Source organism: Gossypium raimondii, chromosome 6 (assembly GCF_025698545.1).
Source record: "Gossypium raimondii isolate GPD5lz chromosome 6, ASM2569854v1, whole genome shotgun sequence".
NCBI lineage: Eukaryota > Viridiplantae > Streptophyta > Magnoliopsida > Malvales > Malvaceae > Gossypium > Gossypium raimondii.
In genome coordinates, this window is record NC_068570.1 from 6,364,325 (window position 1) to 6,382,506 (window position 18,182).

Consider the following 18,182-nt stretch of genomic DNA (forward strand, 5'->3'; position numbering starts at 1 on the left):
AGACAAATATTAATCAACTCTGTCATACCAGGCCCTTGGTGCCTACTTTAGACCATACAAGGTCTTTTTCAGCTTGTAAACCCTATGCTCTTCATCAGGAACCTTGAATCCATCTGTTGTTCAATGAAGATCTCTTCCTTAAGAAAGCCATTAAGAAAGGCAGACTTGACATTCAATTGGTGCACTTTCCATTGCTTTTAAGTAGCCAAGGCAAACTGAAGCCTTATTGTATCTAACCTTGCAACTGGAGCAAAGGTTTCCATAAAATCGATGACATACTGTTGGTTGTATCCCTTCACCACAAGTCTTGCCTTGTCTTTGTTTAGAGTCCCATCAGTACTATATTTGACTCTGAACACCCACTTCACACCAATAAACCTCTTCTGGTATGGTCTATCAACCAATTCCCAACTGACATTCTTGTGTACCATCTCTATTTCAGCTTCCATGGCCCTTTTCCAACATTCTTCTCTGGCAACCTCATCAAAATTAGTAGGCTCAAGTATTGATACATCACATCTTTGATAGATGTCAGTGATGCTTCTTGTGCCTCTCACAGGTGCATCATCAAAATTATCATCAATTGGACCTTCTTCAACTAGTTGCAGATTGATGTCTTACTGATCTTCCTCACTCAAGCTTGCATCTATGCCATTCTAATTCCATACTCTTTCTTCATCAAATTTCACATCTTTGCTCACCATGATCTTTTTTGTCAAGGGATCAAACACCCTATAGCCCTTCTTGATGCTGCTGTAACCAACAAAAATCCCTGGCACAGATCTTTTTTTCTAATTTGGTTCTCTTTTCAGCTGGGATAAGAGAATAGCAGATACAACCAAACACCTTTAGGTGTGAAACTATTGGCTTGAGTCCATTCCAAGCTTCAAAAGAAGTTTTATCTTTAACAGCATTAGTTGGCAACTTGTTGAGTAGATGCACTGAGGTGTTCACAGCCTCAGCCCAAAATTTGCTTGGCAATTTGCTTTCAAACAGTAAGTATCTAGCCATGTCGAGTACTATTCTATTCTTTCTTTCACACACTCCATTCTGTTGAGGAGTATAAATGGTTGCCAGCTAATGGTGAATTCCATTCTGCTCACATAGCTTCTGAAACTTCTCTGACAAGTACTCAGTCTCATTATCTGATCTTAAGGCCTTAATCTTGCAGCCTAACTGATTCTCAGCTAAAGATTTAAATTTACTGAATACTTCAAACACTTTAAACTTTAGTTTCAAAAAATAAACCTAGCAGAACCTAGTAAGATCATCTATGAACAGCACAAAGCATCTATTGTCATTCAAAGAAGAGCTCTTCATTAGTCCACAAGTGTCAGTATGGACGAATTCAATCTCAAGCTCTCCATGTCTTGTTAACTGGAAAAGGCAATCTCACTTGCTTCCCAAGCTGGCAAATTTCACACATACTGTCTCTAACTTCAATCCTGGACATGTCTTCAACCAAGTTTAATTTGTGCAGCAAATCAAGTGATTTATAATTGACATGGCCTAGTCTTTTATGCCATAAACTAGTTTTATCAGTAAGACTAGTATAGGCTTTCTTTTCCAACTGATTCACATCCATCATAAAACACCTATCAGTCATAGCCACTGTGACTAGTTTTTGACCAAATGAGTCCTTAATAACATACACTACACCAAAACAGGCTTTTAACGGCGCTTTTTTAGGCCTTTAGCGGCGCTAAAAAGCGCCGCTAAAAGTATTTGCGGCGCTTTGAGAAGCGCCGAAAAAAACGCCGCTAAAGAACGCGTCACTAACTTTAGCGGCGCTTTGCTCACAAACGCCGCTAAAGACCAAGACCTTTAGCGGTGCTTTTTTCACAAACGCCGCTAAAGACCAAGACCTTTAGCGGCGCTTATCCCACAAATGCCGCTAAAGACCAAGACCTTTAGCGGCGTTTTTCCCACAAATGCCGCTAAAGGTCAAGACCTTTAGCGGCACTTTTTTTACAAACGCCGCTAAAGACCAAGACCTTTAGCGACGCTTTTCCCACAAACGCCGCTAAAAACATGACTTAAAAAATATTTTAATTAAATAATATTTATTTCTATCATAAATATTATATTATGTTTTATTTTTAAAATTTAAACTTTAAACTATAACTTTTAAGGATAAAAAATATTAAATTAAAATTTCTATTAAAATTTTAACTTTAAAGCTAAATATAAAAATTAATGAATTTAAATTAAGAAAATTAAAACAAGTTACATTCTATATTAGAATTACATAAGCTCTGTTTACAAGTTACATTCTATATTAGAAAATTGTTTACAAGTTACATTCTCTCATGACCAACTCTCAAAATCAACTCTTTAAGGGATCTTTTTTCCCTTTACTCGGTGTAACCGAGTTGCAACAGGTGGTTTATCCATACTTTTCTTGCCATCCCACATGTAAACATCACCTATAGCAAGAGCGATTTGCACCAAGACTTACCAAAGAAAAATGCTTACGGTTGTTTTCTCACAAAGGGAATATAGCTGTACAAATTCATCCAAATGAAGTAAATTAGTTTTAGAATTTAAAATAATAAATTAATAACACAATTAAGAGATCAGTTAGCACATTAGGAAGGGAGAGAAGTATATTGTGGGAGAATAACTTGAGTGCCAAAAAAAAGAAGAAAAAAATCCAACAACATGCCAACTATACTTGCTATTCCTAGATCTCCATAGTGAAACAGCAAGGGAAACCACAATGTAGCAGACATGTCATTAACAAAACATACCAACATATAATTGTCAACATAAATGATACCATTTTCAAAAGATAAAATCAAGGCTTTGCTTGGTAAAATGGAAAAAATTGGAAAGATTAAAGATTGAAGGAGAAAAATAGAAAGAAAATTTTTTTGTCCTTTCTGTTGGTGCACTTGATAGGAAAGATGGAAAAATAAAAAGAAAAGGTAATTTATTTTCATCCATTGCTTGATAGATTAGAAAAATGAGAGGAAAGCAAATTAAAATTTAAGATGTGAAAGGCAAATTACCAATGAGCTTGAATACATTTTATTACTTTACATAGTGTTAAGCATCCAACCTAAAACTACTTGGCAGTATATGGGGAAACACAACTTGAATATAAGACAAAAAACCAAAGACTTAATAGACATGAGGTTACACCAATTAACACTGCCCCTCACGAGCTCAACAAAAGCCCACATGTGAACAACCTCATGTTAAGCATCCAACATAACACGAAATTCATATTCAATCACATTGTTCACATAGGCTTAATGAAAGGTGCATAAATCTGCTGCTAAAAGTCAGGTTTGAATCTCCTTCTCTCTACTCAAAGATTACTTCCAATGCCAATTGAAACAAATACCTGAGCAGGAATCCATTTTACATGACCAATAGCATCCATAGAAGCCTGATGAAAGCCTTCCACTGATGCAAACCATTGTTCAGTTGCCCTAAATATAGTAGGCTTCTTTGTACGCCAATCATGTAGATACTTATGTTCGCATAATGAATAGGTATGGTGATTCTTGGCATGGGTACCCTTTTTGTTTAACACTCGTAAAAAGAATAGCAACCAACAACAAACCTTTATAAAATTATCACAAAGAATAATAATAACAACAATAATAGAAGTAGTAGAAAGATGGGCCTTGAATGAAAAACCTACCATATGATTCTTCCATTATAATGGACAATTTTTCATCCAAGTATTTGATAACGCAAGATTACCATCTCCAAGAACATCAAGCCCATTAAACCGCTTGACTTCCTCGGTGAACTTTCCATTATCATGGTCTTAACTTGTTCCGTGCTTATCATAGATCGAATATGAGAACGCATGTTTCTATTATGTATATCTTACCGAGTCACCAAAGCATAGAGTGGAAGAGTCACATAACTGAAAAGGAACTGTATGATAACCCTGAAAAAGTTGCAAATTTTGCATTTTATGAGAAAAGTTTTCACTTTGTTGAATCAAAATGTTGGCCTAAAAAGTTGCATGAGCTCACCCCATTGAGACTCTAATGATGACGTCTTCAATATGTTCATGGTAGCAAGATCTTATCGTAAATTCATACTGAAATTTGATGAAAAAAGGACTTATTAGATAAGGTGATCAAACAATTGCATACGAAACACGCAACAGAGAGGAAAGAACTACATGTACAAATTTGCATATCAAAAAATTTGCTCATAATCCCAAACCAGAAATACATGTACAAATGAATCAAACATGCTATTGTACTTACAATTAAGGGGATAAAAGGTAGCCATAAATATGAATACCATCCTGTTGATGAAGAGCAAATTGATCATTAATCATTAGTAAGCTCAAAAATATCCATCACTATGTTCATATGATGACACTATTGAACTCAATTCTTTATGAATATGATGAGATACTTACCATGTGTATAGGCAAGCAAGAACAAGACAGCAATGAACCAGATGATTGGACTGCAAACACAATCATTAACTTAGCATCGTAAAGTTTCAACTAATAAAATTGAAGAACTCTTGGTTAGCTTGAGACTACCGACCTGATCCCTACAACAACTTTAAAATCATCATCTAATGATCTCTTGATGTATTTCTGGAAATCGAATTTTGTTTCATTTTCAGGTGCCAAATGTGCCCGAAAGCATTGCAGATTGAAGTTTCAATTAGAAACAAGAAAATAGGAAAAATAAAATAGCATAAAACTCCATAGAAATCCATGGCTTAGCTTACTATGATAAATCCATGCCTCAATGTCAGGTAATCAACCTTTATGACCGACCCAAAGAATTGTCTAAAGAAACAGACCTATAAATAAAGAATCGAATCAGAATTCATAACCATAAAATGTCACCTAAAGAAAAAGATCCTCATGCTATAAATTCAATGGTTGCTGGACTTCTTTTACAGAAGGGACTCAGATTTTTCATTTTTCTTGAAACACTCAAGTTTTTTCGTAGAAGTCGGGCCTCCAATTATATAAAAAAGTTCAAATGTTCATCCGATTGTACTTACAATCCAAAGAGTTAAGGTAGAACGGCTCCAAAAGCTTAGATGCCTAAACCGAAAACTAATAATCATAAAGTAAACCAACCTGAATTAGAAGTAAAAAACATAGTTCTAAAACTAAAAATAGAAATGAAAAGGCAAAAGACAAAGAGAAAGACAGAAATGAAAACGCAAACACAAGTAAAGATTCATACCTGAAATCAGTCTTCGACAAAGCAACCAAAAAGAAACAGATAGACCCACAACAATAGATTTCAAACAAAGAGTGAAACAGTGAGTTTTGCAATAGAAAGCTTAAGGATTATCCCTCACGAAACTAGACAAATAAAAAACCAAAAAGAAACAAACAGACCGACATCGATAGATTTCAAACACATAGCGAAAACAAGGGGATTTCAATATCACCAACAAAAAAAAGAAACGACAGACAAAATCTTTGGGTTTCTTCCTCTCACGAAAAAGAATGAGGGGAAATATTGAAATGAAATTGAGAGAGAGAGAGGGAGATAATGAGAAGGAAGCGGGATATGAAAAGTCTGAAGAAAACAAGAGTGAAGAAAAGTCTGAAGATTAGGGATTTTAGGGGGGAAAATTGGGGTAAAATGGCGGGATTTTATAAAGTTAAATGATTTTTGCAGCGTTTTCTAAACAAAACGCCGCTATTCTCATTTTGAACAAAAATTATTTTATTTTTGTATTTTAATTAATATAAATAAACAAAATATTTTTAGCGGCGCTTCTCCAAAAACGCCGCTACAGACCCCAGCATTAGCGGCACCTTATCAAAAACGCCGCTAAAGATCCCGGCATTAGCGGCGCTTTATCAAAAACGCCGCTAAAGACCCCAGCATTAGCGGCGCTTCTACAAAAACGCCGCTAAAGACCCCAGCATTAGCGGCGCTTTTCAAAAAACGTCGCTAAAGATCCCAGCATTAGCAGCGCTTCTACAAAAATGCCGCTAAATCCCCCAAAGGTAAGAAAATGATGCCGTTGGGCTTTGGTTTTTTACGGCGTTTTTCCTAAAAACGCCGCTAATGCTCATTTTTAGCGGTGTTTTTTGAAAAACGCCGCTAATGCTCGATCTTTAGTGGCGATTTTCTTAAAGTGCCACTAATGCTCGATTTTTACCGGCATTTTTTATCCAAACGCTGCTAAAAGTGCCGCTAAAAGTCTGTTTTGGTGTAATGATAGGAGTTATTCTTGAAAACAAGTGAATAACCCTTCTCAATAAATTGACCAACACTAAGCAGATTTTGGTCTATATCAGGCAGAAAATTGACATCTGAGATTATTTTGTTACTTGACAGTATGCTTATTGCAACATTACCTCTACCTTTGGCTTCAATGAGGTTTCAATTTCCAACCCTGATTTAGAAGCAAAACTACTATCGGGATCCTTGAACGACTCTTCATCAGATGTCATATGATGAGTGCAACCACTATCTACTAACCAGTATCTTCTGACTTTACTTGAGGTTGCAAAATAAGATGCAGTGAAAACATGCTCCTCCTAAGCTTGAATATCCTCAGCAGCCTGAGCTTGATTTTGCTGCTAAGTTTGTGCCCTTCCTTTGTTCTTGCACACCTTCTTAATATGACCAAACTGTTTGCAGCTCCTACAATGAATATCAAGTCTGTACCAGTAGTATCTCTCCAAATGTGTGGACTTTTTGCAGTGAATGCATGGTGGAAATCTCTTCTTTCCTGCATCCCTCTTTGGTTTCTCCCTTTTATTAAGCCATGTTTTCTTCCCTTTGTAGCTTGAACTCGAACTTTCTTTGGCTTTTGCTTGGAAAGCTCCTTCTGGATGCTCCTCCAGCCTGTTGGCCCTTCTTTGCTCGAGTGCATATAGAGAGTTTATCAACTCAGACAATGAGATGGTTGATAAGTCCCTCGGGTCCTCTAATGAAGAGATCTTTAACTCAAATTTTTCAGGGAGAGTTGTGATAACCTTTTCAACAACTCTACTTTCACTGAAATCATCTCCAAGGAACCTAATATTGTTGATTGTGGCCATTATCCTATCAGAGTGTTGCTTGACTGTTTCAGACTCCCTCATCTTCAAGTTCTTCAAATCCCTCCTATGGTTGATTAGCTGTTGTTGCCTTGTCTTGTTTGACCCCATAAACTCTTCCTTCAGCTTCTCTCATGCTTTCTTTGGTGTGTCACAAGCCATTATCCGAGTAAAAATCACATCAGATACACCATTTTGCAAGCATGCCATTACTTTGTGCTTCTTGGCACACTTTTCACTATGTTGCCTAATTTGTGCAATGGTGGGATTAGCCCTCAATGGAGCTGGTTCTGTGTCATTCTCAACCATGTTCCACAAGTCATGTGCTTGCAGGTAAGTTTTCATCTTTACTACCCAAATGTGGTAGTTCTCCCCAGCAAAAATAGGTGGCAGTGGTGGTGAAAAGCTCATTTTGCAACAACAAACAACAACAGCTTCAGTTTTTTTCTTTTCAAGTTTTTTTCACAAAGAAAGCTACCAACAACAGAGGCCCAAAAAGATGACAGGCTCTGAATACCATTTGTTGGTGTTTTTGACAGAAAAAAAAAAAGAGAAACGAAACTAAGAATGGATGCTAAGAAAGATTGAACAAGAAGAAAAATTAAAAAATGATCTCACATGATTTCATTGAGTTGAGATACATATATGATACAAGATAATTACCTAATATGTAACTACTCCCACTAATATTTGACTAAAACTTAACTTAAATTACACACAAAAGAAGCTGATATATCAGCCATTACATCAAATTCAAATCAACAAGAAATCTGACTAACTTGAAGCCAATTTACAAAGCAACTAAGGCAAGTTACAAATGAACAAAATGTTGCTGCTCCACTGGTTCAGCTTCAATGCAGGTCTGCTGTTGCATTGCAAACCAAAGCTTAACCTAATCACTGTAAATTCCTCATAATTATTCAATGTAAAAAAATTTTGTGTACTGTCTCCTTCCTTTTTTGAATTCTTACATTGGCATAGACTTAACGTTATTCTTGCTAAATGACAATATCTTGGCCTGCTTCCCTATCAAATTAGGGCAAAAATAAGTGATTTAGATAATAACAACTTTGCATGAATTATTTTATTATATAAATTCTATGATAGTGTTTGGTACTTTTCTATGTTATGATTCTGGCGAAATGTGATTGGTAGGAAAGTTACTTTGCAGCGTTTGGTATAACATTAGAAAGTATATTAAAATCCCTGAAAAATTCCACTATCATGTTTGGTTCACTAAATAACTACTTGGAAGTGTAACGATAATTTATAAATTTACCCTTATTAAATTAAAATAGTATTGATGTATTCAACTTTTACAATAAACTTTATTAATAATAAATCTTTGGATTAAATATTTAATAATATTTAAAATTATTATTTGAATTTATAATTTTAATTGAAATCAAAACTATTTTAAAATTATTTTGCATGTACTTTCTAAATATAACAATGTATATATAAAATCTTGTGTTTATAAAATTTGTTTTGAAATAAATTTTATAATAAAATTGACTTTTCAAACAATATATTATATAGATGATTACACCAATACCAATATAGCCAAGTATAAAATCTAATTATAATTATTATTTACCACCATCTCCGCAACACCACTTGCCCCTTGTGACAACTGACTTAAGAAGCTTATCAGCATCAACGTTAACGGATAGAGGAGAGCACCAGCTACATCAATTGTAGGATCGGTTAATTTAATCATGCCTGTTAGTTATCGGTTATTGAATTTTATTTTAAACCGATCGACTTAATTGATTTTATATTTAATACTTTTAATTATTTTAAACTTTAAATCAATTAAGTTAGTTAAATATATTTATATTTTTTTGTTATTTTAAATAAAGCGATTAATCAATTCAACCGGTTGATTTATACCAGTCGATTAAATTTAAAAAAAAAAAAAGGACCAATCAATTAAATTAACCGTTTGCTACCGTCAATTAATAAAGTGGTCCAAACATGCAGCTATTTATCCAACCAGTTTCGTGTACCTCCACGGCACCTTTCCCCTCTTCTTAATCCACTCAACTGCTGATTGGCAATCCGATTCATGATAATTTTAATTAATGAGTTTGAATGTAGAATGTAATATAGTGGTTTAACCTGAATTTTAAAATAGATTTTATCATTTTTATTCAAATTATTTTAAAAAATTGTAAATATATTATTCGCAATAACAGTTAATAATTTTACGTACCATTTTTAACAAGGAAATATTATTATATAATAACTCATGGTAAATAATATAAATCTTTTTATGCAATCCTAGAAAATTGAAAAACTCAATATTCTTTGCTCTAAGAAATAGATGGGATATATGAATTATGATAAAATAAAATAATCCACTCAAACCTAACGGAGAGAGATCCCTGTTAATTCCCATAAATGATAATAAACGCATAACAATAAGAGAAACTGAAACAGTGTCCTAGTTAAACACGTTTGTCTTTAATTAAATGGAGTATAGTTGTAGAGCTACCAATACTTTGATTTCAACAAAGATCAGTTCTCCATAATAATGTTAATACTTTGATTTGAAGTGAGGTTGTACGTGGAATGCATGTATTTCTCTCTTTTGAATCATCTTAACACGGACAGCACGGAAGGAACACAACGGAAGCCTTGAAACTATAACACTTCAAAACTCCACGCATATACATTGACAGAAACTAGTTTGAGTTAGCAGAAAGGGAAATGGGCATTGGAGCAGCTGAGATGATGTTCCGGTGTATCAAAGGGATTTGTTTATCTACTTTTACTTCTCGGACAACCAATATATCATTCCCTAAGAAACAGCCACGGGTTATTGTTCCTTGTCTTTGTCAGCTTCCGGATTCTCTTCTCATCTTCCTAATCCACGTTCTAGTAAAAAACCCTAGAAGACGTTAATGCAGCTTTGTATGTACAGATTTTCCACACTTATCCAAATCTCATTACTCCAATTAAGGTTTCATCACACTGGAATAAAGACTTTAACAAGAATTGTAACTAGGAGATGTAAATAATTAATAATATTGACAACAATACTCATACCAATCGAACTAATACTTAATCCGTAAATTTTTGTTCTATTTTAAAATAATATAAAGTAGGTTGTTTTGCCTTTTGACAATCTTTAAAGTTATTGAATATGATAAGTTATAATTAGTTTTTCTTCTATTAACATTTTTTATTGAATTTTTTTTTTATATTTATTTGAAGATCTATGATAAGCTATTGAATATCTATGGTACATGAATAAATAGGTTCTTATTTTAGCGGCAGAAGATACAACATCGATTACAATGACATGGGCTTCATCTTTATTACTCAATAATCGTGATGCATTAAACAAGGTTCAACAAGAACTAGACATTCATGTTGGCAACAATAGATTGCTAGTGAAAGAATCGGATATCAAAAACTTAGTGTACCTTCAATCAGTCATTAACGAAACTCTTCGCCTATACCCTGCTGCTCTGCTTTCTGTGATGCATGAATCCATTGAAGATTGCACTGTTAATGGATATCATGTTTCAACCGGCACTTGGCTTATTATCAATCTTCAAAAGATTCATTGTGATCCATTCATCTGGGAAAACCCTTTTTAATTTCGTCCCGAAAGATTCATGACTACCCATAAAAGCATTGATGTGAGGGGACATAATTTTGAACTAATTCCATTCGGTAGTGGTAGAAGAATGTGCCCTGAAATTTCATTTGCACTTCAGATTATGCAACTTACATTAGCTAATTTGTTGCATTGGTTCGAGTTTGAGACCCTGTTGAATGAAGCAATCGATATGCGTGAAGCAGCTGGAATGACGAGTCCTAAAGCAACTCCATTGGAAGTTCATATAACTCCTCGCCTACCTACTTTTGTTTATGACTCCAACAACTAATTGGATTGCTAAGTTTGACTTGTAATAATGAAAAAATAATATTATCTTATACTCTAATAAACTTCTAAACTTTAATTTTTTATAAACATTCTCACACACTACCATTAAATCATCCCATCATATTCTAATGAACCCATCATGCCTCTACAGCAACCTTATATATAATCGTGAAAGCTCCCTCCCCTTTCTCTATAAAAGTTTTCTCCATATCACAAGAAGAAAGAGAGGCTTCATATGATGCCAAAACGCTACCTAATCTCTCCCAAGAAATCTCAAAACCTATGAGATCCTCAAAAACCATCCTTCCTTGCGACTCACCGCACCCCTTATAACCATAATAAGCAACCCAACTTTGCTACTCAATGGAGGCGTGTTCAAGTACATTATTGCCAATGACAATCTAATTTTTGTTGTATCAAAAATTGTATTGGGCAATGAAAAGATTAAAATTTTTAATTTTCTAAATGCCAATAATATCTAATTTCATAAGTTCAAAAAGTGACGTTCATTTTGATAATTTCAAGCATTATATTGACATTTATAAAAAAATTATTTATAATATTTTCCCCATAGGTGTAAATCAAACATTGTATTTGAAAATTATTTTACTTTGATTTGAGAGTACCACCGGCTGCTGCATCGATTAACTGCCTAGTTGAGGGATTCAAACTGTTGTAGAAAGTTTGAACCCGTAGCCATAAAGGTAACTCATGGTGAGGGCGTCTTCTCAATAAATCCTTATACCTCTCCTATGCATCATATAGGGTCTCTAAGTCCATCTGCACGAAGGAAGAGATATCATTCCTCACCTTAGCTGTCTTAGCCGATGGGAAGTACTTCAATAGAAATTTCTCGATCATTTCATCTCATGTAGTGATAGAACCTCGTGGTTTCAACTACTATTTTGCTTTATTCCTCAACGAGAAGGGAAACAATCGTAGACGAATGACATCATTAGAAACGCCATTTATCTTGAAAGTGTCACGGACTTCCAGAAAATTAGCCAAATGAGTATTTGGATCTTCGTCTTGCGAACCATCGAACTAAACAAACTGTTGTATCATCTGAATAGTGTTCGACTTCAGTTCGAAATTATTCGCAGCAATGGTAGGTCTCACAATACTCGATTAAGCCCTAGTTAGAGTGGGCTTGGCATAATCATACATAGTACAAGGAGCAAGATTTAGATTTGCAAGATTCGCAGCAACCACAAGAGGTAGCTGATTATTCTAATTATCAGCCATCTCCTCAGTAACAATAATAACGCCCTCTTGCTCTTCCACTATATTCTAACGACTTTGCCTTGCTTCTCTATGGTTTTTGTGAGCTGTACTTTCAATTTCACTATCAAATACTAATGGTCTCGACGGGTTTCTTCTAGTCATAAACTAAAGGAACCTACCAAAAGCAAATAAAATAAAAATTAGAAAACAAAAATTAAACTTAAAAACAAAAATAAAATGCAATAAAAAATAAATGGCTAAATTAATAAAAATCAAGTGTTCCTAATATTTTAGTCCCCGACAACGGCGCCAAAAACTTGATGGTCTCTAAACTAACTATAATTACAACAAAGGCAAGCGCACCTATCGAACAATAGTATAGCTATGGTGAGTAGGGAATATCGTATCCAGGAGGACTAAAAGTACTAGTAATTACTATTTTTCTATTATTTAGCCAATAAATCGGGATGATTGTTTTAATTTAAATCTCCTAATCTAAATTAATTAAGAACGCAACAGAGAATGAATTAGGAAAATATTTGAAGATAACCAAAGAGAAAGACAATACCCAAGAAAGAATCCACCTAGACTTCACTTATTATTCCGAATCTGAATTAAATAATTTATTCACTTGTTTCTTGATCTGTAGAAATCCCTAAATTATGTTAATATCTCTTTCGAGAGTAAGAACAACTGACTCTAGGTTGATTAATCAAAATCTCTTTCTAATTAAAACCCCTATTGTCGCATTAACTTGATCTATAGATTCCCCTATTAGATTTGACTCTAATCCAGTAGATTTATGTCGTCCTATTTCTAGGATTGTATGCAACTCCACTCAATTATGCTAGTTCTACTCTTAAACAAAGACTTTTACTCCACTGAAATAAGAACATTAAACATGAATTAATATCCCTAAAATATTAAAGCACGAAATAAGCATACATAATTGAGAACAAGAATAAAGTATTTATCATGTAATTCAAAAATCAAATAATAAGATTCATCCTAGGTTTCATCTTCCCTAGGTATCTAGGGAATTTAGTTCATAATCTGAAAAGAAAACACCTCAAAGTCAGAAAAACTACAAGACATAAAAAAATTCAAATAAGCTTCGAAAGAAGTTAAAAGGAGATCTTCCATCTTGAAGGAGATTCGCTTCTGAGTTGGCTCCGATGGTGTTCTTCGAGTAATTTCTTCAGTCTTCTTTGCGTGCTCCCTTAGGTCTTCTTCTAATTGTTATTTATAGACTTTAGAATGATCAAAATGCCTAAAAATTGGGTTTTTTTGCGTGTTTGGGAAACAATGTGCGAAATCGACAAGGTCTGGCACATGAGCGTATGGCTAGCCCGTGTGGCTCAGACGAGCATGTGGCCAGCCTGTGTGGCTCACACGGGCATGTGGCTAGCCCTTGTAGCTCACACGATCATGTGGCTTGCCCGTGTGAAAATGCTCAGGCAGTGTGAATGTTGAAAACAGCTCTTTTTGCTCGATTATGGCTTGTTTTTCGCTCCCCTATGCTCACCTAAGTATAGAAACATGAATTTAAAGGATTAGAAGCATAAAATTCACTAATTTACATAATAAATCATCCAAAAATGCATCAAGAATGGGATTAAAAATATGTTACTTTTATAGCTTATCACTCATCATTGACATGGTTGCTTCCTCGTTGCTTTTTTATTTTTTGTCTTGTCATGTCATTGATTTGCTTCCACATTGCAATCTTTTTTGTTTGCATCTGGATGTCGTTTTCTTTAAGTTTCCTCCTTTTTTGTCCACACTTGAATGTTTATTTTCTCAAGTTGCTTTCTTGGATGTCATTTTCTCACGTGGCTCCCTTTTTTGGCTTTATCCTTCTTGAATATTATCTAGATTCATTTCCTCTATTTCATCTAGATGTAATGAATCTATTGACAATCTTGGCCTTTTAAAGAGTAAAAACATATAAAGATAACAGAAGGTTTTAGGTACCCAAGATAAATTTCATGGAAGAAACTGATTATCTATATAAAGATAAAATTTGCTATTATGTTATGCATATTGATTCTAAAATGAAAAACAATATTTTAGCTCTTAATAAAGGTTTTAATAGTTTAATGGATATTACTTCTATATATTTTCATAAATTATATAATAAAGTAAGAAAAATAGAACAACAAGTAAATAATTTAGGAGAAGTTACGTAATTAGATTTGAACAACGAATCTAAAGAAATCTTATCGATGTTAATAATAAATTAGAACAAGTTATTATTAATAAAAATATAGAACAAGAAATAGATTTAGGACCTCTATACTACGGAAATAATAATATAATATTAACTCGTTCAAGAAGAAGATATTTCCTCGGAGGAATCATCTTCTACAAATAAAAGAAATAAAAAACTTGAAAAACAGAAAAGAAAATATGTTCATCAACAAAAATATGATTTCCAATCCTATAAACAACTTATAGAACATTGGAAGAATAAATTTACTAAGACATCTGATAAAAATGAAAGAATAGAATATCTAAAACTAATAGAACAAGTAGTAGTAGAAGTAGTAGTAGCAGTAGTAGTAGCAGCAGCAGCAGCAGCAGTAGTAGTAGTAGTAGTAGTAGCAGTAGCAGTAGCAGTAAGAGTAGTAGTAGTAGCAGTAGCAGTAGCAGTAGTAGGAATTCAATCAAATTAACATACAGGAGTAATAGGACTTAAAGTTAAACCAAATTACTTCATATCTATTACAGATCATCTGATAGAAGAATGTTTATGTCTTAGGATTCGGACAAAAAATTCTAAAATTAATGATTTAGCAGAAGATCTAGCAGTAAGTTGGACTTTTATTAATGAATATACTAATACAGCAGAAGTAGAGATCAAAGAAATTAATAATAAAATTATTGAACTCTTTGAACCTAATAAATTCACTACTGAAATACAACCAAAATTATTACATTTAAGAGAGTTATCAATACAAAGAGATTGGATGATAGAAAAGATAAGTAGTGCAAGTACTTCTAAACCTATAAGTACTATAGAATATATGTCGTCTGGGGATAAATTATATTTTAAAAATACTGCTATAACAAATATAAATGATAATTTAGTTTTACCCTCAAATACTCAAATTGTAACGCCCCAAAAATTTAAGAGTTTAATTGTGAGAATTTGCAGTAATTAGAATTCAGTATCTCTGGTTCTGTGCTTTGCTTTTATGTTTAAGGTCTGGAATTCGGTATCAAATGTTATCGTTCTTTTATTTTTCAAAAATCTTAGTTTTTTTTTTTTGTTCTTCCTTCTTTTATTTTTCTTCTTTTCTACAATTGATTTTATGTGAATTACGAAGTCTTCCACAAAATCAACACATATTCATAACTCAACAAAAATAGAGTGGATGCCATTCAACAAACTGAAGAAACACCAACTCCCACTCTTCAAGGTTACCAGGAAACAGATAATGGGTCATGTAAGCGATGACTTTAATCACTGATTAAGGATTATCTTATAACTATTTTAGGATTTATCTATTTATTTATTACAAGATTCTTCTGAATTCAAGAAAAAAAGTGAATTTCGAACAAAATAGAAGAGGAAAATAAACAAAAGCTGAAATCTAAGAATCGGTTTCAGATGCTAATTAAGAACATAGCCTTACATACATTCTCTTCCCTAGTAAAAACTGTCATTTGAAGAAAAATTGTTGCATATTTCAACAGATATTTGTAGAAAAGAATGTAAATGGATACAAAGCCTCAAGTAGCAAACTCTTTTGAAACTAAACCCAGTTTTTTTTACACGTAATATGCAAAATTCCTCATTTTGAGAAAAAATTTTACCAACCAAAATATTGAATTAATCGAATATAGAACACTTTATCCCACTAAAAGTTTAAAATATTGACAACACCGTTGGAGTTCAACAATATAATCGGTCATGCATTAAACGAAAAGAGCGAAAAAGATAAACCCAAAATGGAAACATTATTTATGTCGAGAAAGAAGCAAAAAAATAGGTTCAATAAATGGGTTTTGAGAGAAAAAATACCAGAGCTGTAGATGGAGGGAAAAATATCTAAGAAAGTAAGAAACCTTCAATAGCTGAGAAAGAAAAGGCCTGAGCTTTAGGGTTTAGACATAGGAATAAATACCTTAAATTTTCTCAAATTCAAAGCAAACTTCTGAAAAAAAAAGAAGTAAATTAGTACCAAAAACGAATAAAAGATAAACAAAGATAAAATAAAACGAGAGAGAGGCGGGTGAAGGGAGTAAAAAGCAGCAAAGATGGAAGAACGAGCAATGAAGATGACGGAAGGAAGAGGGAAAGAGAGAAGTAAACAAAGTGTAGAACAGAGAACGGCGTTAAAATGAAGGTAGATAGTGGCTAGGGGTACGGATGAGCCAACGTAAGTGAGTGAGGTTTTGCAATGACGAGCAAGGGGAGGCGGTAGGAGGTCGCCGAATGAAGGAGCAAACCACCGTGATGATGGAAAGCTTGTGGCGGCTGATGGGAAAGAGAGGATAAAGGAAACGAAGTACTTTACCTTTTAGGTTTTTATGAAGGTTTGTTGATACCAGTTCTGAGAAAAAAGAACCTTTTGGGAAAAACACCTTTATCTTTAGCGGCATTTTTAATCCAAACGCCACTAAAAACTTGTTTTACTGTAGTGAATGATATGTTATATAGCAAGAACTCATTGGCAATTCATATGATATAAATATGAACAATGGATCAGGATTACTATATATATTAACCCCAAAAGTATTCAGCTCTGTTTTTTCTTCATATGTGAAACAGAGGCAGGAATATGGAGGACATCATATTTTAGTTTATTGTTTTTTGAAAATGGCCAAGTTCTTAATTAATATCGTCGATGAAATATAGATAGAAATATAAATTTATTGCCAGATTCAATGAAACGTGACAATAGCGGTACTCGAATTACAAACAGAAAAGACATGACAAACTTGCAATCTGATTATCTAAATCCTTGTTTCTTTTGTAATCAACAAATATATGTGTTAATACGAGAAGAAGGGGATGATTATATTCCAAGGACTATTTCTCTTACCTATGTAAAGTAGAAATGTCTCATATCATTCGAGATGAAAAAGCTATAGCTTCGTGATTCTAGAAGATTGTTTTCTCTCATGTATGCAGAATTGGGAACTTGGCAGCCCCATGAATTAGCAATATTTGAATTGAAGAATAAGGATTTGCAATCTCCCACCTTATCACTCGACCATGTCGCCAAAAAGCTAACAAAAACAAGAGAGTATCCCTTTTTTTATTTTTTGTTTGAATCCATACCTTAATTGGTTATAGTATCTTAAGACACACAATATCTAAAAGCTCTCCCTTTCTTTTCTATTGAAAAAAAATATATGGATTCTCAAAGTATAACTAATTCGAAGTTAGTTTTATACATATGACCAGCAAGGAGAAAAAAATGAAATAGCTAAATGATGGTGTACAATATCAGTCAAGCATAAACTCTATGTTTGTGGATGCAATCCCCGGAAAAGGGTTAGCATGGTAGTTCTTGATACTCGGTAGGTACCAAATAAATGATTAGGGAATTGGGGTTTACCAGAAAAAAATGGGTCTAACATTTAGGGATGCGATAAGATATCTAAGAAATTATTTCATTGAACATATTCTCTCAAGATCCACTAATAGCAACACAGATTAAGTGCCCCGTCCAAGCCAAGGAACTTACTTCGAGTGATGTTGATAAATGACGATTGAGATAAGATTTGGTGTTTTTGACACACGAAACATTTGTTTTCCATTTCATTTGTTGGTGTAATTGTTGAGGCAAAATGAGTCGATAGTTGTTGACTGGCACTCGGCAGTATCAACTGTAGACTGCCACTGAGGTAGTTTTAATATTTCTCTTATTCGGTTTGACAATTTAATGAAGAAATCTTTGGACCTGGTTATCTAATGTTTTATTGAAGATACTTTGGTCCATTTATGGAAATCAATCCTTGGTAATTTGAATATTAGATTAGATACGAGTGAATCAAATAATCCCTTGAAACATAGAGAATCGATGAAAACTATGTAGTTGT

At 33.7% G+C, this 18,182-nt stretch overlaps 1 non-coding gene and 1 pseudogene across 1 annotated transcript; both read left to right on the plus strand.

Moving 5' to 3' along the window:
- The first annotated feature begins 9,718 nt into the window (after positions 1 to 9,718).
- On the plus strand, positions 9,719 to 10,960 carry LOC105771697 (cytochrome P450 82C3-like; annotated as a pseudogene).
- A 650-nt stretch (positions 10,961 to 11,610) lies between these two features.
- LOC128042026 (small nucleolar RNA R71) lies at positions 11,611 to 11,717 on the plus strand. Its single transcript, XR_008197234.1, has one exon. It is a non-coding gene; the product is annotated as a small nucleolar RNA R71 (small nucleolar RNA).
- Positions 11,718 to 18,182: the final 6,465 nt, after the last annotated feature.